Here is a 23,261-nt window from a genome sequence, read left to right on the forward strand (position 1 = left end):
CACTGTGGCTCATGCCTGTAACCCCAGTACTTTGGAAGGTCAAGGTGGGAGGATTACCTGAGGTCAGGACTTCAAGACCAGCCTGGCCAACACGAGGAAACCCTGTCTCTGCTAAAAATATAAAAATTAGCTGGGCGTTGTGGCGGGCACCTGTAATTCCAGCTACTCAGCTACTCAGGAGAATCGCTTGAACCTGGGAGGCAGAGGTTGCAGTGAGCCGAGATCGTGGCATTGCACTCCAACCTGGGCAATAGAGCAAGACTCTATCTCAAAAAAAAAAAAAAAAAAAAAAAGAAAAAAAGAAAGAAACATTACAAATGGTGGTATATTTCATGAATGAAACAGATAGGCTGCTCTTGTAGAGAAAGGACAGGTGAGTGGTGGGAAGGGCCTCTTGGGTAGGGTTGCCAGGTTACGTCTTTGGGAGATGAGGTTTTAGGCAGTGGGAAGAGGAAATTGGGGGTGTGCTGAGAGTATGTTGCTGATAGAAGGAGGCAGGGGAGTTATGGTAAAGAAATGAAGACAACCTCAGGCCTTGATTCGCTGGCAGAAATCCTTTTCAGATTTCAAATGAATATCACTAGATCTTGAATGACCAGTAAGGTTTATTATTAGATATCATTCTAAACTGCTCTTCTTTCATCTATCACAGTGGAAATAATATAAAGGCTACACCAAGTGAGGTTTTAGATAAAAAACTTATTCCATTACATTCTGATATAGAGAAGAGATGACGTTTACACCACCATGCTTGTTGGGTTCTAATAGAGATAAATAAGCTCTGAGTACAAGATATGCACAAGGATAACTCAACACAGCCCAACTCCTGATTGCCCCTCCTCAGCTAGAAATGGACTTGCCTTTGGCTGGGTGTGGTGGCTCACACCAGTAATTCCAGCACTTTGGGAGACCTAGGCGGGCAGATTGCTTGAGGTCAGGAGTTGAAGACCAGCCTAGCCAACATGGGAAAACCCCGTCTCTACTAAAAATACAAAAATTAGCAGGGTATGGTGGCATGCACCTGTAATCCCAGCTACTCGGGAGGCTAAGCCATGAGAATTGCTTGAACCCAGGAGGCAGAGGCTGCAGTGAGCTGAGAACGCACCACTGCACTCCAGCATGGGTGACAGAGTGAGACTCTGTCTCAAAAAAAAAAAAAAAAAAAAAAAAAAGAAATGGACTTGCCTTCCATGTGGCTCTAGGTCTCCCCAGTGGCACTTAGAACAATCTAGTTTTTCTGCATCCATCTGTCCTCTATGGTGTCTTGTAAGTTCCTTGAGGGCAGGGATGAGTTGAACTCATCCACCAGCAAACCCAGCACCTAGCATATTGCCATGCTCATGAAGACTGCTCAATGAATGGTTGAATGGTTGATATAGAAATACTTAATCTTTAGGAAGATGTGATGCTGGAAAAACAGGGCCATTTTTCCCTTTTATGGCTTTTGCACAGTGCTTGTTATAGGGAACCCACAATTATTACTGTTATTACCAATAACTGAAAAAAGGCTGTTAGAGGATCCTTGCTTAGTTCCTTTGATGAGGCCATTGGCTCAGTGACAAGAATATTACAGAGGATGGAGAACCAAACATTGAGCTGTTTAGCAGAACTTGCAGCAGAGCTATCATTGCATCATTCTGCTGAGATGTGAAGTAATGTCTGAGCCTTCGGTTCCCAGTGTAGGGCAGCTCAGCCTGCGCTCCCAGTTCGGACAGCGACATAAACCCTGCATCCTGTCTCCTGACCCTTGCTGTAGAGGCTCCAGGCCAGTCCCACAGGAGGCAACTTGGCAGCCAGGCCCATTAGGAAGTACATGCAGCCCCAGGAGGTTCTCACAAGTATAGATCAACACTGTGTTTGCCATGGAAAGTTTGGAGGAAAGACTGTCACCACTCAGTGAAATCCTTTCCTCTAATTCTCTGCTCCTGTCCTGCTTGCAAGCAAAGGAGAACAGCACAAGGAAATTGGGAACTGCATTGTTCTGAGGCCATCTACCCAAATGAAAAACAATGTAAATATTTCACACAAATCCCAGGTCAAATTCCTGTATATACCAAAGCAGAGAAATTTCTCTGAAATGATGGTCGTGGATAGTAGTACCAATGATGAGAGAAGTTAGGAGTAGAACCCAGAGCCAGTCTGTCCCTGCATGATGGGTACCAGGGGAGATCCCTCCTACTGTACCACCATTCTGCAGTCACACTACTTCCTCATTAGAAAAACGCTTTCTCAGTGGCAGGGGAAGGGTTTAAACGCTCCAGAATCTGAGCTGACAATGGGATGTTGTTGCAGGTCAGAAGTGAGAGATAAAAACAAAGATAATAAAAAGGATCAATGCCCCTAATTTGTTGATTGGCTCTCTGCCCCAGCTAAACACTCAGCCAACACCCAGGGAAACTCGGCCACAGTTAACTGGGCATTTGGGCCAGAGGCACTAAGAGGTGCTTATTATTTAGTAGTGGATTCCTGGCTGGGCACGGTGGCTCACGCCTGTATTCCCAGCACTTTGGGAGGCAGAGGTGGGCAGATTGACTGAGGTCAGGAGTTCGAGACCAGTCTGGCCAACATGGTGAAACCCTGTCTCTACTAAAAATACAAAAAATTTAGCTGGACATGGTGGCGTGTGCCAGTAATCCCAGCTACTTGGGAGGCTGGGGCAGGGGAATTGCTTGAACCAGGGAGGCGGAGGTTGCAGTGAGCCGAGATCAGGCCACTGCACTCCAGCCTGGGTGACAAGAGTGAAACTCTGTCTCAAAAAAAAAAAGTGGATTCCTGAGAAGTCCAGTGTGGTGCTGCTTGACTGTTGTCCTAGCTACTTGGGAGGCTGAGGGAGGATCCCTTGAGCCCAGGAGTTTGAGTCCAGCCTAGGTGACATAGATTCTGTCTCTAAAAAAATTTTTTTAAAAATTGTTGGATTCCTATGTCCATAAGGAAGACTTCAGGAATGACAAGCTTCCCTCCTAATTTGGCTCCTCCTGAAGATACAGTATGACCTGGTTTACTTTGGGTTTAACACCCTATAATTACTGTCAGATGAAGAGAGACAAAGATTCACTGTATTTCTTACTAGTTTCTTTTTCCTTTATTTTTACCTAAAACATAAGCTGAAAAGCAGCAGAAAAAGAAAGAGCCAAATTCAGGTAAGAAAGACCCAGTACTTCAGACTAGCAGTGGGGCAAAACCCCCACATTTAAAAAGAAATACTAGTTTATTGTGTTTGGGGTTGGAATCACCAAGAGACCAATTAACACCTTATTTTTAGGATTAGCCATTCTGGTATTTGCAGATAGTTTCTTAAACAGGACTGTTTGGAGTTCACACTGTAGGAGTAAGTGAAGTGTTGATAAAAGAGATTCCAGAACAAATAAAGATTTCTACAGTAAAAGCTGGGGAGGTGTGTAGGGCTCCAGTCTTTGGGTTCACAGCTTGGCTCTACATTCATTGCTGGAGGAATCCAAGCCTCACAAAAGACTGCTTTTAAAGAAAAAACTCTATTTTTCTTAGAAGAACTAGGTAAGTCTAGTTTTTCTCTGAAGTTTGTTTTGTTACCTGTCTCTGTTACCACCATCCTTGCAGTTCTGGGGGCCTGCATTTCCCAGGATTTGTAGCTTTCGGCTGAATTGAAAGTTTCTAGCTTGGGAATCAAATCTTTGTTGTTGTTCTTGCTTGCAACTCGTTGTTATTTGAAATTGCTTGCATAATTGCCACGGTAATTTGCATTTAGAAGAGATTGACTGCATTTTCTTTACCCATCCTTTGCTGTATTCGTTTGGTAAGCTTTTAAATAATAAGTTTTGTAACGGGGAAGGTGGAGGTCAGATATTGAGGGTCAATTTGGTGTCTCACTGAGAACCTGCCTCTCTGCAGCATTAATGTGGTTTCTGTATGCTGTACTTTCCCACTGCCATCTCCTGGGGAAATAAGGCGGGGGGCTTCTTTCGAAGAACCTATAAAGATTAGATTAATTACTGGCCCACAATCCCATTATGTGAATTCATAGAGCCAAAGAACATTAAAGCTGGCAGAGAATAATTTAACCTTATTTTATAGATGAGGAAACTTGGGCCCAGAGAGGAAAAATAATCCCCCCACTTCTCCCACAGTCTCAAAGCTAATTACCAGCAGAACTGGAACAGAAACCAGGTCTTTTGATTTCTAGATTAGGATTCAACAAGTATTTAACTCATTAATTAGAATTTTCATAGTTCCAACCTGGATGTCTTTCAGAATGGGTGGCTCAATTTTTATGTTTGCTGTTAAGATTCCCTCAGGGCTGCCTGGCTAATTTTATTAATATTTTGATTTTACTCAGTCAACATTTCAGAAATGCGCAGTCTTCCCATCGTCTGTGTCAGAACTATCTGTTAAAAATGCAAATTCCTAGCCTTTTCCAACCTTCAGAATCCGAGTCTCTTAGAGTGGCCCCAGGATCTGCATTTTAATAAGCTTCCTTGGAAGAGTCCAAGGCACTTGAGAACCATTTCACTTGGCTCAAAGTCAAGTAAGTTAATATATTTTGTTGATTTAAAATGTTAACGTTTTGGAAATCAGGTGGCACCTTCTCATCCATGGTCAAGTAGGAAAAAAGTTGTTTTTTACATAAATGTTGTATCTGATAATCAATAGCAACTTAGGAGTTGAGGCCATGTTAAATTTCTCTTTTAAATCATTTAGTTACTAAAAAGCAAAAACTTAAATTTGTATCTGAATTCAATTTCATGGCATTTGATTCTTTAGTGCTTAAGTTCTTCTTTAGTAGCAAAGAAAAAATATTGGGAAATTTTATTTTTTCAGGCCATGGGCAGCCTTTACTGAACCGTTATCTCCACAACTCAAGTCCTGTTCTACAGATTTTTCAAGACTGTTCATTATAAGACTCTGCCTTCTATTTTATAGTTTTTACTTTCTGAGATTACCTCTAAATTTTCATGAATATTTATTGTAAAATTTCTAACAAAATGTAGAATGATTAACTATCTCTATATTCCTGAAAGGGTTAAGGAACTTACCATGCATTTTCTATTCATTGAATGCCACTCCCATAGTATTGCTATCTAGGTTTTTAGATTTACCTTTTAAAAACACACATTAGTTACTTAAAGTAAATGGTTAATCATATTTATCAATGATTTCTCAATTTTGGGGCTTAGCATGTGAGTGATAACACACTCAGTCTTTTTGCTTGAAAATGATTTATTTTACTCTGCTGTGAATGATAGTTTACCTGGGTATAGAAGCCTTGGTTGATAATTGGTTTTCCTCAAGGCTGTGAGAAGATTATTCTGCTGTTTTCTGGCACCCATTGTAGATGAGAGTTAGTCTAATTGTCTTTTCCTTGCAGGGCAGCTGTCTTTTTGCTTTGGAAGCTTTTAAGATTTTCTGTCTGCCTTCAATGTTCAGTAGTTTCACTGAAAAATGTTTCCTGTTATAGGTTCGTTACTATGTATTCTTTTTGGCACTTGGTGTATGTAACCTTTTCTTCTGAGAACATATATCATTTTCTTCCATCTGAAAAGTTTATAGTATCTCTTTGACTATTGATTCACAGATATTTTCCTCTATTTTATTCTTGAACTCCTATTAGACATATATTAGATCTTCTCAATATGTCTTCCATGTCTCTGAATTGCTATTTCATGTTTTTTCCCCTTCCTTAACTCTTTATTGCTCATTCTGGGTAAGCTCCTCTATATAACCTTCTAATTTATTAATTCTCTGTCTTGTTATACCCAAGACAGAGTTAATCCTGTCTATTGAATTTTTTACTCAAATACTATGGTTTTTATTACCAGAATTTCCAACTTGTCCCTTTTAATATCAGCCTGCTCTTGCTTCATTTTTTAGTTATTTTTGTTCACAATTTACTATTCATTTTTATGAATATTCCTCCTTTCTTTTTCTCCTTGATGGTTCTAACAATCCCTATTTTATTTTATTTTTATTTTTCTGAGACAGGGTCTTATTCCAGTTGCCCAGGTCAGTGTGCAGTGATGCAATCTTGGCTCACTGCAGCTTCAACTTCCCTGGCTCAGGTGATTCTCCCACCTCAGCCTGTTGAGTAGCTGGGACTACAGGTGCATGTCACCACACCTGGCTAATTTTTTTGTATTTTTAGTAGAGATGGGGTTTTGCCACGTTGCCCAGGCTACAATCCCTATAGTAAATTCACTTTCAGATTCTATTACAGGCGTATCTCAGAGACACTGTGGGTTCATTTTCAGTACAATGCAATAAAGCAAATGTCACAATAAAGTGAGTCGCACAAATTTTTTGGTTTCCCAGTGCATATAGAAGTCATGTTTATACTATTCTATATTCTAAGTATGCAACAGCATTATGTCTAAAAATGTACGTCTCTTAATGAAAAAATACTTAATTGCTAAAAATGCTAACAATCATCTGAGCCTTCAGCAAGTTGTAATCTTTTTGCTGGTGGAGGGTCTTGCTTTGATATCGATGGTGGCCGACTGATTAGGGTGTTGGTTGCTGAAGATTGGGACGTCTGTGGCCATTTCTTAAAGTAAGACAACAATGACATTTGCAGCATCAATTGACTGTTTCACAGAAGATTATTCTGTAGCATATGATGCTATTTGATAGCATTTTACTCACAGTAGAATTTCTTGCAAACTTGGAGTCAATTCTCTAACTTTCCCACTGCTTTATCAACTAAGTTTATGTAATACTCTAAATCCTTTGCTGTCATTTCAACAATGTTCACAGCATCTTCACCAGGTCTAGCAGATTCCATCTCAAGAAACTACTTATTTGACCATCTGTAAGAAGAAGCAACTCCTCATTCTTTCATGTTTGATCATGAGATTGTAGCAATTCAGTCACATCTTCAGGCTCCACTTCTAATTCTAGTTGTTTTGCTATTTCCACCACATCTGCAGTTACTTCCTCCACTGAAGTCCTGAACCCCTCAAAGTCATCCATGAGGGTTGGAATCAACTTATTCCAATATCTTGTTAATGTTGATATTTTGACCTCCTCCCATGAATCACAAATGTTCTTACGGGTATCTGGAATAGTGAATCTTTTTTAGAAGATTTTCAATTTACTTTGCTCACATCTATGAGAGGAATCACTATCTATGACAGCTATAGCTTCATAAAATGTGTTTCTTAAATGGTAAGACTTGAAAGTTGAAATTACTTCTTAATTCATGGGTTGCAGAATAGATATTGTGTTAGCAGGCATGAAAACATTAATCTCCTTGTTCATCTCGATCGGAGCTCTTAGATGACTAAGTACACTGACAATAAGCCCTAATATTTTGAAAGAAATCTTTTTTTTTTTTTTCTGAGAAGCAGGTCTCAACTGTGGGCTTAAAATATTCAGTAAACCATACTATAAACAGATGTGCTGTTTCCCAGGCTTTGTTGTTTCACTTACAGAGCACAGGCAGAGTACATTCATCATAATTCATAAGGGGTCTAGGATTTTCAAATGGCAGGTGAGCATTGGTTTCAACTTAAAGACACCATCTGCGTTAGTGCCTAACAAGGAAGTCAGCTTGTCCTCTGAAGCTTTGAAGCCAGGCATTGACTTCTCCTCTCCAGCTAGGAAAGTCCTAGATAGCATCTTCTTCCAATAGAAGGCTGTTTCATCTCCACTGAAAATCTGTTGTTCAGTGTAGCCACCTTCATCAATGATCTTAACTAGATCTTCTGGGTAACTTGCTGCAGCTTTTATATCAGCACTTGCTGCGTCACCTTACACTTTTATATTACGGAGATGGCTTCTTTTCTTAAACCTCATGAACCAACCTCTGTTGGTTTCAAACTTTTCTTGTGCAGTTCCTCACTTCTCAGCCTTCATAGAATGGCTTAAGTGAATATTGTGGCTGGTATGATTTTCTATCCAGACACTCAAACTTTTTCTATATTGGCAATAAGGCTGTTTTGCTTTCTTATCATTTGTGTGTTTACTGGAGTAGCACTTCTAATTTCCTTCAATAACTTTTCCTTTGTATTCACAATTTGACTAATCATTTGGCCTAGCTTTCAGTCTGTTTCAACTTTCAACATGCCTTCCTCACTAAGCTTAATCATTTATGGCTTTTGATTTAACATGAGAGTTGCGGGACTTTTCCTTTTACTTGAACACTTAGAGGCCTTTATAGAGTTATTAATTGGCCTAATTTCAATATTGCTGTGTGTCAAGGAGTAGGGAGGCCTGAGGAGGAGAGAGATGGGAAAATGGCCGGTTGGTGGAGCAGTCAGAACGTATACAACATTTACCAACTAACTTCATTGTCGTATATGTGTGTGACTTGTGGCACTTGAAAATAATTACAATAGTAATATCAAAGATCGCTGATCACAGATCATCATAACAGATTAATAACAATGAAAAGTTCAAAATATTGTGAGAATTTTCAAACTATGACAGAGACATAAAGTTAGCACATGCTGTTTGAAAACTGGCATGATAGACTTGCTTGAAGCAGGATTGCCACAAACCTTCAATTTGTGAAAAACAAAGTGTCTGCAAAGAGCAATGTAATAAAACGAGGTATGCCTGTATTTCCATTTCTTCTGGAATGAATGTATCCCAAATATTGATTTTCTTGGCTCCCTTTCTTAATGTTAGTTTTCTTTAATTGTTTTAGAATTTTAACTTGTGTGATGTACATTTCGAGTGGCATCACACACACTTTCTCTCTTCTTGCTATACCTTTCCCTCCCTGCTTGGTCACAGGGCCCCAGTCCACAACTTGGTTTTATGTTGGTGGCCCTGAACTTTTATCTTACGATGATATTCAGATATTACAGATTTAGTCACTGAATCAGGAGGCAGGTTGGCCCAAGTCTTGGTCATACCTGCTTGTTCCTACTTTTCTAGATGCACATTTATATAAGCCCTAACCTTAGGTAACAGCTGCACCGTTTTTTAGGGCAGAAGTTCCTCACCGCATTTAGGTTCAAGCAATAAGCCTGGATCCAGGCACCAACCATCTAGGGCCCTTTTACTCCCAATACTGCTGAGGAGTTATCTTGCCTATCTGTGTGTGTCTCCAGAGCCCACAAGCTCACAGCTTTAGTAACTACTGTGTTATATTTCTGGTGTGTTTCTAGCACATAGATATTTATTTTTCTTTATGTATGTATGGGCATGTGGTTTACTTTTTTTAAAACTTTCTTTTAAATTCGTTCTTAAAATATTTTATTTATAATTGCTAAGTGTTTGGAGTGCAGGTAGTGACTTCAAAGCATGAGCTTACAATGTCATTTTGATCTGCAGAGGCAGGCTCTGGGGATGAAAATAGCAGCAGTTCCTATGATGCCATCTTTGAGACATCTACCATTACCGCTACTGCTATGTTGATATTGTCCTTTGTTTCCCATCTATCAAGCATTATTCTCCTAAAAATGGCTCTGTGTCTGACAAAGCCCACTCAACATAGATTAATTCTCTCTTAAATGACTTTATTAAGCTCATTAATGATTCACTTAGCAACCCCTTTTGTAATAAATTTGCAATATTCTCTAAAGAAATCGATCTGGAGAAAAGCCAGAGTGATTTAGGAAGGAACATGGTTTAAAAATGAGTGAGTCATTCTCAAAAGCACACAACATGGCTGTAGAAATATTTTAATGTGTTTCTATCTTTCCACAGATTAAACTAAGATCCTTTGCCAATAAAAAGACAAACAATAGAAAATTCCTACAGATTAAGAATACCAACCAAGATTTCAATGAACTTACTTGCTTCAGCTCTGGGAGAACAGTTAAGACATGGTGCTGAATTACATCAGTGAGGAACTAGAGGTGAGACTGGGATACAGGGGAATTTGGGTTTAGAATCCCCTTAGCAATGCAGTGTGCAAATCATGAAACAGCATAAAGACACATGAATTATGCAAGAATATATAAGGGGTTTCCAGAGAAACATCAATTTCCATTATTAAAAATGGTTTGGTAAAGCAGTCCAAAAAATCATTTTTGGCAGGTCACTATTTTTAAGTGAGTTATTTGAAGTTCATCTACATTTTTTTCCCAGCGTTACACTTGGTGGTTAGGACCTCTTGTTACAAGGGGCCATATTAACACATAATTGTGGAAATGGACAAAGAAACAATTTTAATTCATATGGTAAGAGACAGGATAAAGATATGCAGGTGAGGGGTTCCCTAACACAGTCTATGAAGGTCAGAGAAGACTTCCTAGAGGAGGTAATGTCAGAGCTAACCTTTCGTGGAAAAATAAGCATGCATCAGGCAAAATGGGGTGGTGGTGGCAGGTAAGAGTAAGGGGAGTTGCAGTATTTCAAGTATGGAGAAAAATGGGGTCATGACATACATGATTATTACTTTTCAGATGACCAGCATCTGCACCCTCTTCCTTTTTTATGTTAGCATGATGCTTTTATTTTTAAAATTTTTATTATTAATATACAATATTTGCACATATTTATGGGGTACATGAGATATTTTGTTAAATGCATAGAGAGTGTAATGATCAAATCTGGGCTTTCTATCACCTTGAGCATTTATCATACCTATGTGTTGGGGACATTTCAAGACCTCTCGTCTAGCTATTTTAAGATAATACAATACATTGTTGCTAACTATAGTTATGTTACTCTGCTATGGAACATTAGAATTTTTTCCTTCTGTATAACTATATGCTTGTACCCACGAACCAACCTCTCTTCATCCTCCCACCTCCAACCCTTCCCAGTTTACCCCCTTCCTTATATTGCACCGACTTCCTTTGGAGAATTACCTCTTCCTGTACCTGTCCTCCATAGTTGTATTATTGGCAGGAGGTAATGTAGGGGTCGCTTCCTCCTACTAGGGAGTTGAATGAATCACATTCTCCTTTAGCTGACCTCGGTACAACCATGGTACGAAGCTGCGGTGTACCGCTCAGATGCTTTTTGCTGAAACTTTGTTCCTGATCCAAGGCTGGACCGAAGCCTGGGAGGAAATTCATTGCAAGGTGGCAGGCCTACTGGACTGTTCCTAGTAGAACATTCTTGCTATACTTTCTATTTCCTCCCAAGTGTCCACTGTTCCTGCCTTTTCCCAAACTTCAACCCTCAAATCATTTCAGTAAATTTCATTTTGTTTTTAAATGGTGAAACTATTTCATTTTGGGAGACAGCAAGAAGTTCAGCATGGGTGGAGCACAGCACATGCATAGTGGTGGGAGGAGGTTGTTGAGAGGCTAGAGAGATGGGTGGACTAGAAAGTGTCTTTTTTTTTTTTTTTTTTTTTTCCTGAGATGGAGTTTTGCTCTTGTTGCCCAGGCTGGAGTGCAATGGCACAATCTCAGCTCACTGCAACCTCCACCTCTTGGGTTCAAGCTATCCTCCTGCTTCAGCCTCCTAAGTAGCTGGGATTACAGATATGCACCACCCTGCCCAGCTAATTTTGTATTTTTAGTAGAGACAGATTTCACCATGTTGGTCAGGCTGGTCTTGAACTCCTGACCTCAGCTGATCCACCCGCCTCAGCCTCCCAAAGTGCTGGGATTACAGGCGTGAGCCACTGCACCTGGCCTAGAAAGTGTCTTATATGACATCAGAAGCATCCCAACTTTATTCCCTAGGCAATGGAAAGCCTGTGAATGATTTTAAGCATGAACAGATTAATATTATTTTTGTGGCAGCTCCATGGTGAACTATTTGGAAAAGGGTGGGAGAGAGGACAAGATTCAAAGGAGGGAGAGGGTACCTAGAGAAGATGCAGTAATCTAGGCAAGAAGGGATGATGGCTTGAGTTTCCAGGAGCTGGACTACTCAGTAGATGGACTCTTCATGAGGAAGGGTGAGATGTGAGCCCTTGCTGTCAGGTATGGAGAGCTAAAAGAACAATGGATCCATACCAGAGATAAGGAGTATAGAGAGAGGGGCAGGAGTGTGTGTGTGTATGTTAGCTGGAGGGCTCAGCTTTGGTTCCAGTTCCTAACTTTGGACCAGCAACGGCTCTTCTGATGCCGCAGCAGTGAGGAAACATCTGTCTACCAACTAAGATGCTGACTAACCTGGTCCAGGCTGGTGATTCCACCTGGGCAGGCCTGGTCTGAAAGGTGGGCCTGGAGCCTAGTGGAGAGAGACAAGCTGGGCATGGTGGGCCGTGGTTTGGTGAGAGTTCCAAGAAGTTCAGACGTAAGAGGCCAGGCCTCCTGCCAATATAAGTGCTGTTGCCTCTGTTCACTCCTTTATCCCTCTGGTGGCCCCCAGGGCTGGTCTGTCTTGTTCCCTTTCCCCCTCCCCACACCTGTTGCCTCCTGCAAGATTTCCATCTTTCAATGACTCACTGAAATGTTCCTCTGACAGTGGAGAGAATGGTTTTGGTTTAGAATTGAACTGGGGTCCACACAACAAGTGTTTGGCTTCCTTGGTGGCCGAAGTAGGGCTAGGAAACAGAAGTAACATCTGGTTCAAGCTTGTTTATTGAGTTGATTGGTGCCAAGGTAGTTTAAGGCACCAGACCGTGTGACCATACTTTGCCTACTTTTACAGAGCTCACAGCCTGAGATTTCTTTACATTCTGGCAAAGTAGTTACTGGTAAAACTCAGTTTTGCAGAACATGGCATTCTAGAAGCAAAGGGAAAAATTACAGTTCCAAGGGAGAACTGTCATTCTATTGGGGAAAAGTCTATGGGGAAAAAGAACAATTTCCCTTTTCTTCTTCCTCATTTCCTTAGAAGTAGAAAAGAGGTACTCAAAATGCTCAGAGCACCTCATCTCTGTACTTTACCATAAAATGCTTTGATTCCAGGACATCATTTCATGTCAGCTTTGGCTTATGGATCTAGGAAGAACATGGGGTCATTGTAGACAGGAAAGGGCAGATCCCAAAGATAATTTTAAAGCAGGGCAATCTAGTTTTTAACATGAGGTGTGTTTTCTCCAACCTTATTTTTCTTTGGACTTCTCATCACAAATGATAATATGCTTATCATTTTGAATGATATTTGCTTATCACTTATATCTTCTCCTGGATTAAGAACTTCTTGAAGACATGACCTTGGTTTTACTCACTTTCTTACATTGTAGGGCCTCATCCAGAGCCTAGCACCCAATTAAAAAAGCTCAGTAAGTGATTGTGAAAAAGATGTGAATGATTTTCAGAAACTTCCCTATTCTTCATGTTTCCCTCCCTGCCTCCCCTTTCTGGAAGGCCCTTGCCTATTCAGACTTAAGGATAAGGGAAGCGGAGGAGAGCATATTCAGGGATCTAACACTTCCCTACAGGAATCTGTATCCCTTACCTAGTTCTGACTTCTCCGTACCAGGAAAAGAATCTATTATTCAGTGAAGCCTCTGAAACTTATTAACATTAAGGTCCTTAATGACTGGTAATGGCATGCTTGCTTATCAAAACAAACCCTTTTATTGATAATATAAAGCTAAACCTTGATTTTTTTCTCTCTTTTTCTGAATCTCCCCAATTTCTCTTTCTTTCTGATCACCTCTGCATCACTTTCCAATCACCTACTCACCAAGAGATTGAATAATTTTCAGCCTCTCTTGGTTTTTAGTAAACTCTTATTTGGGGTTATTTTAAGAGACAAGCAAAGGTCTGAATGTATATTAAGAAGTCTAAGAATATAGGACAGTCTCTAAATTAATTCATCTTTTAAATAAAAGAAAGCAGCAAGTCTTCTAAGGGACAAAAGAGAGGGAAAAAAATCTAGGCTTACGCACCTGTAGCAGGCCCAGCCAATGTGTAGCTATGCTGTTGCAGAATCTTAGAATCACTAGTGTGTGCTGTACTTTGATGTTCACCTAGCTTTTGTGTGTGCTTTATTTCCCTTTCTAATTTCTCCCTAGAATCTTAGCAAAATTCTTTTGAAAAGCTTACCATATGTCAGCTGAACCAAAAGAGGGAGAAGAAAGGGAGCTTTGTGTACATTTAGATGAGAAAACAAGACTTGTGGTAAGAGTCTGATATAGCCCAGGGCTTGGATTTCTAATTTTGGGGAGTGCCAGACTCCTTTCAGAATCTTATGAAAACTACGGACTCCTTTCTTAAAAGAATGTACATATGCACAAAAGTTTGTGTCCAGTTTTAGGGAGCCAGAAGGCTCTGTAGATCCCAAGTAAAGAACCCCTATCTTGGCAGGAGGAGAAACTGTGGGTGAAAGCTGATATTGGTTGAGGCCCTCATTCCTTCCAACCCGAATCAGTTTTTTTCTGAGATAATTTTTGTCTTGTCCCTTGGATTATTTTATTCCATCAAGATCACTGTGATTAATAGGTTACATTTATTATTTGTTAGCATGTGATCTCACTTAATCCTGCCAACAACCTCATGAGGTAATTCTATTATTTGCATTTTGTAGATGAACCTGAGGTTTATCAAGGTTCAGGAACTTGTCCTCAGGTCCCACAGCAATTAATTCAAATCCAGCCCATGCCCTTAATCCCTTTGCTAAACTCGTCCATATTTTTTGTGTTCTGTTGTTTTTAAGGATGAGATTCCTTCACACATCTCAATGATGAAGAACACCAAGATGGTCCCCAGTTTTACAACCATGTACGGATGCATCCATTTCTATGAGTGTCATATTCTTAACAGAGCAAGCTGTTTTCAGAATGTTCAACTGCCATTCTTTTTGACATTCTGGGCAAACCCATCCCTGTAGGGACTCTTTTTCCAATAAGTGCTTGTCAGAGGCAAAGAAGATGATATTGTTCTCATTAGGGGACAACTGATGTCCTTCATTTCCATAACTATTATTTGAGCACCTACTGTAAGCCAAGGCCCTATGTTGGTACCTCAGTAGGTCTCTCTGCTTATTGCTGACAACTCAGTGGGGGAATGGACACTGCTTAGGCAAATGTTGACCAGAATTGGTATATTTCAGACCAAAACTTCTGCAGGGTAATGGTTCAGGAGACTTAAAGTTTTCCTCCTAAATAACATGAATGGAGTGATCAGAACTTGAAGGGGAGAAGTTTATATTGCTATTGGAATGTAACCCTCATTAAGGAACAAAGAAAGGTGAACTGGAGAGGGGGCTGGGCTTGAGCTTCCCTTATGGTTTTCCCATAAATTCACCATTATAGCTGGGAAAGCTATCAGCAGCCACAGCATATTAGCCCATTTTCACATGCTGATAAAGACATACCAGAGACTGGGCAATTTACAAAAGAAAGAGATTTAATGGACTTACAGTTCCAAGTGCCTGGGGAGGCCTCACAATCATGGCAGAAGGCAAGGAGGAGCAAGTCACATCTTACATGGAAAGCAGCAGGTAAAGAGAGTTCATGCAGGGAAATTCCCCTCTTTAAAACCATCAGATCTTGTGAGATTTATTTACTGTCATAGGAACAGCACAGGAAAGACCAGTATGAGAAGAACAGCATGGGGTCCTTCTGACAACATGTGGGAATTCAAGATGAGATTTGGGTGGGGACACAGCCAAACCATATCATTCCACCCCTTACCCCTCCCAAATCTCATGTCCTCACATTTCAAAACCAATGATGCCTTACCAACAGTCCCCTAAAGTCTTAACACATTTTAGCATTAACTCAAAAGTCCACAGTCTAAAGTCTCATCCAAGAGAAGGCAAGTCCCTTTCACCTATGAGCCTATAAAATCAAAAGCAAGTTAGTTACTTTCTAGATACAGGGCGGGTACAGGCATTGGGTAATCACAACCATTCCAAATGGGAGAAATTGGCCAAAACAAAGGGGCTCAGGCCCATGCAAGTCCAAAATCTAGCAGGGCAGTCAAATCTTAAAGCTCCAAAATGATCTTATTTGACTCCATGTCTCACATCCAGGTCAGGCTGATACAAGAGGTGGGCTCCCATGGCATTGGGCAGCTCTGCCATGTGGCTTTGCAGGGTATAACCTCCCTCCTGGCTACTTTCACAGGCTGGACTGGTGTTGATTGTCTGTGGCTTTTCCAGGCACACAGTGCAAGCTGTCAGTGGATCTACCATTCTGGGGTCTGGAGGATGGTGGCCCTCTTCTCACAGCTCCACTAGGCAGTGTCCCAGTAGCGACTCTCTGTGGGGGTTCTGACCCCACATTTCCCTTCCACACTGTCTTAGCAGATGTTCTCCATGAGGGCCCTGCCCCTGCAGCAAACTTCTGCCTGGACATCCAGGCATTTCTATATATCTTCTGAAATCTAGGCGGAGGTTTCCAAACCCCAATTCTTGACTTCTGTGCACTTGTAGGCTCAACACCACATGGCCGCTGCCAGGGCTTGAGGCTTGCACCCTCTGAAGCCATGGTTCAAGCTCTATGTTGGCCCCTTTCAGCAACACTGGAGTGGCTGGGATGCAGGGCACCAAGTCCCTAGGTTGCACACAGCAGACAGACCCTGGGCCCAGCCCATGAAACCATTTTTTCCTCCTAAACCTCCAGGCCTGTGATGGCAGGGGCTGCTGCAAAGGTCACTGACATGCCCTGGAGACATTTTCCCCATTGTCTTGGTGATTAACATTCTGCTCCTCATTACTTATGCAGATTTCTGTAGCTGGCTTGAATTTCTCCTCAGAAAATGGGATTTTCTTTTCTATTGCATTGTCACACTGCAAATTTTCCAAACTTTTATGCTCTGTTTCCCTTTTAAAACTGAACGCCTTTAACAGCACCCAAGTCACATTTTGAATGCTTTGCTGCTTAGAAATTTCTTCTGCCAGATACTCTAAATCATCTCTCTTAAATTCAAAGTTCCACAGACCTCTAGGGCAGGGGCAAAATTCTGCCAATCTCTCTTTGCTAAAACATAACAAGAGTCACCTTTGCTCCAGTTCCCAACAAGTTCCTCATCTCCATCTGAGATCACCTCAGCCTGAATTTCATTGTCCATATCATTATCAGCATTTTGGTCAAAGCCATTCAACAAGTCTCTAGGGAGTTCCAAACTTTCCCTCATTTTCCTGTCTTCTTCTGAGCCCTCCAAACTGTTCCCACCTCTGCCTGTTACCCAGTTCCAAAGTCGCTTCCACATTTTCAGGTATCTTTTCAGCAATGCCCCACTCTATTGGTGTCAATTTACTATATTAGTCTGTTTTCACACTGCTGATAAAGACATACCCAAGACTGGGCAATTTACAAAAGAGAGAGGTTTAATGGATTTACAGTTCCATGTGGCTGGAGAGGCCTCACAACCATGGCGGAAGGCAAGGAGGAGCAAGTCACGTCCTACGTGGATGGCAGCAGTCAAAGAGAGGCCTTGTGCAGGGAAACTCCCCTTTTTAAAACCATCAGATCTTGTCAGACTTATTCACTGTAATGAGAACAACACAGAAAAATGTGCCCCCATGATTCAGTTACCTCCCACTGGGTCACTCCCACAACATGTGGGAATTCAAGATGAGATTTTGGTAGGGACACAGCCAAACCATATCACATGGTGTGGCTGAATAGGACAGGTACACACCCACTTTGCAGTGTGGGCCATTAACAACTGTGGGGCATGCCATTTTATTGATAATTGTATTACACAATATAGAATTGTAAGATTTAATGGGTAAAAGGGCGATGTTAAGAATGTGTTGTGCCAGGTGTGGTGGCTGATGCCTGTAATCCCAGCACTTTAGGAGACCAAAGTAGGTGGATTGCTTGAGCCAGACAGACCAGGCTGGCCAACATGGCAAAAACTCTGTTTTTACAAAAAATACACAAAATTAGCCAGGCATGGTGGTGCACGCATGTAGTCCCAACTACTTGGGTTGAGCGGGGAAGGTTGATTGAGCCTGGGAGGTGGAGGCTGCAGTGAGCTGAGATTGCACCACTGCATTCCACCCTGGGCAACAGGAGTGAGACTCTGTCTCAAACAATACAAACAACAACAACAAACCAGAATGAGTTGTGTAGAAGACTTTAGATTTCATTCTAGGCCAGGGCTCACCAGGTAGGATTCCTCACTTTCCTCACCTTTCCCATTTTCGAAATCCTAAGTGTGACAAAGACACATAGCATGCCCTCCAGCCTTTTAGAACACACTACACACCTCTTGCACAGGGGAGAACAGGCCTGCCCTCATTGTTCTTTTAAAACAAATAATTCTTGTAAGATGTTGCATCATGTCAAATATAAACACAGGAATTGTCTTGGTGCACACAAAGCACATCTGAAGAAGTGGCTTTGATGAATTGTTTTCGTTTGAAAAGTTAATACATATTTCCAGGTAGAATGAGCTATTCTAAATAGGATATTTTCTTTCATTCATACACAGTCACAAAATTCAGCAAAACTCCATGTAGGTGGTATTCATGCCATGTCACAAATGCACAAAAAGCAGGATCTTCTCCACAAATGCAGATGTTGCCTTCACTCTTCCTAGCTGACATTTGTTTTTACAGTGGTGAGAATCAAGGATAGTGCCACCTCTCCCTGTGAACATCCTTCCCCACGAAGCTCAGGAGCCTGTGCTATTTAAATATATGTCTTGTGCCCTGAGAGTTAATGCTGGCGGTACCTTTAGGTGCAGTTATTTCCTCACTAGCTCAGAAAAACCAGAATGTAGCTTTTTCAAATAGGCAGAATGGAGCTTTTGAAAATGCAAATGTGTGTGTGCGCTTGAGACAGAGGATGGCTTATAATTAATGAATTTTGTGTATTGCTTTTTGTGTGTGGGGGGGTCAGCTCAATAAAAAACACATTGCCTTTTCTTTGTCAGTGACAGATATTCTAATCAGAAACAAGGCTCTTATTGTACTAGTTTCCCTCTGACAGAAGAGCAAGGGACTGCTGTGCATGGTGCTGATGGGGAGTGCAGGACAGACACTGGGAGTGGCCAGGGGTTTCTTTAAAGACCATCTGAAAACATTGGCATATTTATTGGAATAGTCATTAAGAAGTATTTTACTTAATACTGCAGTATGAGGTCCACTATAGGGTTAAAGTGGGGATTCCTCACTGTGGTCTGTAGTTTTTAAGGGGTAAACTTGCCAACTCTTTAGAAGAGACTGAACACCCATCACCTACTTTGTAGATGGTAAATTAAAAAAAAAAAAAAACAAAAGAAACACATTTCTTTCCATGGACTTTCTGAACTTATTCATTTTTAACATAAATTTAGTATCCTCCATGAACATTCAAGAAACAATGCCAGCTGGGCACATTGGCTCATGCCTGTAATCCCAGCACTTTGGGGATGCCAAGGCGGGCGGATTGCCTGAGGTCAGGAGTTCGAGATCAGCCTGGGAAATATGTTGAAACCCCGTCTCTAAAACACAAAAAACAAAAAATTAGCTAAAAACACAAAAAATTAGCCAGGCATGGCAGTGCACACTTGTAATCTCAGCTACTCAGGAGGCTGAGGCAGGAGAATCTCTTAAACCTGGGAGGCAGAGGTTGCAGTGAACCAAGATCGTGCCACTGCACTCCAGCCTAGGAGACAGAGCAAGACTCTGTCTCAAACGAAACATAACAAAACAAAACAAAAAGAAACAATGCAGAAAACACTAAGTAGAAGTTTAGGGGCTCAAAAAGAGACTTCATCTCACTGAAGTAAAGGCTGGAGAGCAAGGGTCCTCTCTGTGGGGTGTGTATGTGGTGAGCAGGGGTCATGTTTCTGAGACCCTTTCTGAGCAGTTGCCTTTGTGAAATTCTTTTACCTGGTGACTAGTTTGAGGACAGTCATTGAAAAATTTAGGGCTTCTAAACAGATTCCAAAATTGACGTTGATGTTTTACTTTCTGGAATAAAAATAATTCTAGAAGGTTCTTTCTCCTGAAGGTGTAGACACATGGAAGCTCTCCGAAATGAGTTTAATTAAGGAATTAGAAGTATCCTTTGGTGTGCTGAGCAGTCTGCCCAATTTTCATTTATAATGAAACCTACCTAGTTGTGTGACTTGGCCCAGCTACTTTTATTTCTCTGTGCCTCAGTGTTCTCATCTGTAAAATGGAGATGCTAATAGTATCTACTTCATGGATTTCTGAGGATCAAATGAATTGGTGGCTATAAAGCGTGTGGCACGTAGGAAGTACATAGTTAATGCTATGTGTTAGCCCTTCTTCTTCTTCCTTCTCCTCTTCCTCCTCCTCCTGCCCCCCACTCCCACCCTTCACCTACCCATCTTCCCTACCTCTAGGCAATTATTGTGACCAGACTATGTGATCACGCTGATCTTCTAGCCCGAAATAGTCTCATAATTTTCCAAAAGAAAAATTCCCTTGAAAACAGAATAATCAAAAGAAGACAGAGAAAGAACTCATGTGTAAGATTCTCCTTTAGTCTTGCTTTTCTTCAGGTCCTCTCTCCAATCTCATGAGCCTAAGGGCCAGGGCTTGTTTTCCTTGCTTTGGCCAAGGAGGTTAGCCTGGTCTGGGGAGCCTGGTCTGGAGGAAGGAGCACTGGTCCCAGAGCCTTGTTCTGGTCTTTGTTCTGTTTTACCTCTGTGCAGGGTTGGGCAAGTCATTCCACCTCCCTGAGACTCGGTTCCCTCCAGTACAAATGAGAAGATTGGACTAATCGATCTTTAGGCCTCTTCACAGTTTGGACAGCCTGGGGTTTCAGCCTCCTTTGAACCTGCAAACTGCATGTATAATTAAATATCGCCTGACTGGAAATGTCCTCTGAGCTCAGGATGGGCAATGTCTAAGATTCGGGGTGTTAGTGCATTTCAGCCCTATTAACGCCTGTATTTAGGATGGGAGCTTCGTCTGTCCCAGGGCTGTGGTCATCATTTACCACCGGGAATCTGTAATGACTGTGAGCCATTCGCTTTTCCTCTCCTTACCCTGACCCCAACTTCTTGGGACTTCCCCTTAGGAACAAAGCAAGAAGTGCTCAGATGAAGGCACTGTGCTATGATGAGCAAGGCCACAGAACACTGTGACTTGGCGGAGCAGGCACGGTCAGTCAGGGAGAGTGTCACTGAAGAAAGTAAATCCATCAGCTCCCCTTATTACTATGTAAATGAATTTATCGTGACTGGGGGGTGGGGCAAGGACAGGGAAGCCTCCTGGAGTCCCAAGGGCTTCAGCCCTTCTGATTTGCTGGGAGAGCTGCAAACAGGAAGACAGCCCAGGACCACACCTATGTTTGAGAGCAGCTCCAGGGGCAGCTCTGCAGGGAGTGTGGCATGCCCTGGGGGTGTCGTCATCATTGCCATCTTAGCACTAAGTGTTTCACTGGACTCAGTCTTTCCAGCAGTGTCCTGAGAAGAGTGTCCTAAGTATGGGGTGGGACCGGGTGGGCACTGGAGAAGAGGAAGGGTTTTTTTTTTTTTTTTTGAGATGGAGTCTCACTCTGTTGCCCAGGCTGGAGTACAATGCCATGATCTCGGCTCACTGCAACCTCCGCCTCCCGGGTTCAAACAATTCTCCTGTCTCAGCCTCCTCAGTAGCTGGGATTACAGGTGCATACCACCACGCCCGACAAATTTTGGTATTTTTAGTAGAGACGGGGTTTCACCATATTGGTCAGGCTGGTCTCAAACTCTTGACCTCAGGTGATCCACCCACCTCGGCCTCTCAAAGTGTTGGGATTACAGGCATGAGCCACTGCGCCCAGCAAGGAAGGGGTGATTTTGGAACAGAAATAGCATGGAGGGTAGAAAAACCATGAGGCAATGGTAGAAAAACCATGAGGCAATGGTAGAAAAACCATGAGGGTAGAAAAACCTGGGGAGGGGAGATGCTGTTGGCAGGAGCTGATGCGGAGGCAGAGACAGATGGACATCCTGCTAAGACGGCAGTTTCTACATTGAAGTAATCAATGCCTGTGATTAGGCCTGAAGGAGTGCTTTCCGGGAGTGCTGGAGCTGTTCGTGTCCCTGGAGCTCGGGGCCCTGGCAGGGGTTTGCTCACGGTGGCTGCTCTTGCGCTCTCACATTTCTGTCTTCCTGCCCTGGCTCATGGATCTCCATGTGCCCACACCACCCCCCTCCCAACCCAGTTCTGTTCATAGTTTTAGCTTGTAAGTTTGCTCAGAGACAGTTTAATTTCATTTCTTCTTACAGGCAAGGAACCTGAGGTCCAGAGATGTGAAGAGAGGTGGCCGATGTCACACAGCAGGGCAGGACTGGAACCCACGTCTATGACCACTGATTCAGTGCCAAAGGGAGAGAAGGGGGAAGGGGATTCAAATTTATTTAGAGCTTTTCTGTCCTCAGCAGAGAGAGCTCTAGTTACTTGTATATCAGCTATTTCATTCAATTTTACTCTGTGAGGTAGGTATTATCATCCCACTTTACACATGAGGGAGTTGAGATGTTGGAGAGGCAAATTAATTTGTGCTGACAAATTGTGAACCCTCATCAGATTCCAAGCCCCATCTTTGGGACCTTCACACTCATGTTCTTTCCTCTGTGCCTTGTAATACAAATGTCCAGCATTTCCATTACTCATGCAGCTGGTGAATCAAACCAACATTAAGCCTGTCCCTGGCTCTTCTCCCATCAAAACATGGCTGATCTATGCTCCATTCATTTTCCATCCTTGGGAGGTCATGAGTTTCAAACAAATTATTTGGCTTACACAGTACAGTACTAAAGTGAAATTTTGTCTTTTGTCCCTTCCAGGTATCCTAAGCAAGGGGTGTCTTCTGTCCCCAGGAGTTACTTGTCAATATTTTTGGCTGTACAATGATTGTGTGGTGGTACTGGCAATTAATATCCTGGGATTAAGGAGGCTGAACATCTTCTAATACTCTAGACAGTACTATACAATGAAAAAATATCCTAATCAGAATGTCAGTTGCACCCTGTCTGAAAAACATGGTACTTCTTTAAAATGAACGTGTCTTCCCAAAGACTGCGTTTCATTGCAGGAATTTGGGACAGAGGTAAGCCCTCTGGCTTTTGGTCTGGAGATCCTTGCTGCAGTAGGACATAGTAGATGACTGCATAGTGTTCAGAGAAGTCTGGCTCTGCTTAAATGCAACCTGTATAACATTCCTACGTTCTCTAAGCTTCATTTCCCTATGTGTTAAATGGGGATAATTATAGCATCTGCCATAAAAGGATTGTTGTATTGTTTTAATAAGTCACTATGTATGGAGGGCTTACAATAGTGCCTGGTATAATTAATCAATAGATGTTGGCTTCAATCCTATATATAATGTAATGCATTATACAGAATCATTAGGACTCCTTTGTAAAATGCTCAATTATGTGTATTAACACTTTGAAATTCCAGGCCAGGCGTGGTGGCTCATGCCTGTAATCCCAGCACTTTGGGAGGCCGAGGAGTATAGCTCATTTGAGGTCAGGATTTTGAGACCAGCCTGGCCAACATGGTGAAACTCTGCCTCTACTAAAAATACAAAAAAGTTAGCTGGGCATGGTGGCACATGCCTGTAATCCCAGCTACTCAGGAGGCTG

At 42.0% G+C, this 23,261-nt stretch overlaps 1 long non-coding RNA gene across 2 annotated transcripts in view; it reads left to right on the plus strand.

Moving 5' to 3' along the window:
- Nucleotides 1-3,338: 3,338 nt before the first annotated feature.
- Nucleotides 3,339-23,261, plus strand: part of LOC104006404 (uncharacterized) — a 185,806-nt gene continuing 165,883 nt past the window's right edge. For both annotated transcript variants that reach the window (XR_010157210.1, XR_680121.4), the window contains exons 1-2: nucleotides 3,339-3,513; nucleotides 9,625-9,776. This is a non-coding gene — a long non-coding RNA (uncharacterized LOC104006404). The remainder of the gene's footprint in view (nucleotides 3,514-9,624; nucleotides 9,777-23,261) is intronic.

Source organism: Pan troglodytes, chromosome 4 (assembly GCF_028858775.2).
Source record: "Pan troglodytes isolate AG18354 chromosome 4, NHGRI_mPanTro3-v2.0_pri, whole genome shotgun sequence".
Lineage (NCBI taxonomy): Eukaryota > Metazoa > Chordata > Mammalia > Primates > Hominidae > Pan > Pan troglodytes.